The sequence below is a fragment of the Austrofundulus limnaeus genome, unplaced genomic scaffold, assembly GCF_001266775.1.
Source record: "Austrofundulus limnaeus strain Quisiro unplaced genomic scaffold, Austrofundulus_limnaeus-1.0 Scaffold52, whole genome shotgun sequence".
Classification (NCBI taxonomy): domain Eukaryota; kingdom Metazoa; phylum Chordata; class Actinopteri; order Cyprinodontiformes; family Rivulidae; genus Austrofundulus; species Austrofundulus limnaeus.
Window position 1 is genome coordinate 632,224 of NW_013952454.1, and position 1,036 is coordinate 633,259.

Below are 1,036 nucleotides of genomic sequence, written 5' to 3' on the forward strand. Positions count from 1 at the left end.
GTCACATTTCATCTGACTTTTACATCTGGGAGGTGGGGGTGAGCAGACCGATCCTTATAATAAAACATAAAATAAAAGATAATACTTATTCTACATAATGCAGTGTGTCTCCTACCATTACCACACACCTCTCTCATCATCTCAGTCAATGCATCACCTATTAGCAATTTGAATAGCACTGCCATGGAGTAAATGTTTAATTTTTGGTTTAGCTATCAAAACTGTTTTTTATTCTGAGTAAATGAATCTGCCAGTGCTCTGTACAAATCCAGTGCACCATATTGATAAAAAAAGTACAGTCAACATGTGAGCTGAAACTTACATTTCTCAAACCTACAACATTCAGTTTCCTCTGAGAGGCCTGGAGATGAATCAGTTTGACTGAGCCGCCTTCCGTCGGCTTGCTCGTTCTCCATCATGGAGCCGTCAAGGTATGTTTGTCTCATTACTGAGCGATTGTTTAAGTTGCTGTCTAACTGACTGCTGTTTTCATACCAAAGCCTGTTCATAATGCATCAATTCAGCTCAGGCATGAACAGTAATCTGCCAGACTGAAGGCTTGACAGCTCAATACTGCATGTCAACTTCTCTTTTTTCCCCCTTGCTCGCCTCATGAAGAGTTTGATATGTTGTTTTCAGAAGGATCTCAAGGGAGCTCAAAGACGCCGAGAGAGTGAAATATTAAGTCAAAAGAGAAACAAATAACAGCCTTTAATTACCTGACATCAAGTCGTCTGTTCTGGTCCTTTTTTTGTATGATTAAATGGGATTTCTTTTTGACTTTAACATGTTTTACTCACCTGACAAATTTCAATTTGACTTTTTAGTCTCCAGTTGACAACAGTGTGARTTTAATTGGCAGCTCATTTTTAATAAAATTGATTAATCCTGAACTTAACAAGGTTTCTGCCATTATTAAACATTACGGGTTTTGTCATTAGTGGGCACAACTAAGCAAAACTTAGGCTTCGCTAACTAAAAATCTGTTAAAGGCACAGTGTGTAGGATTTTGTCAAGTCTTTTAGCCGAAATTGAG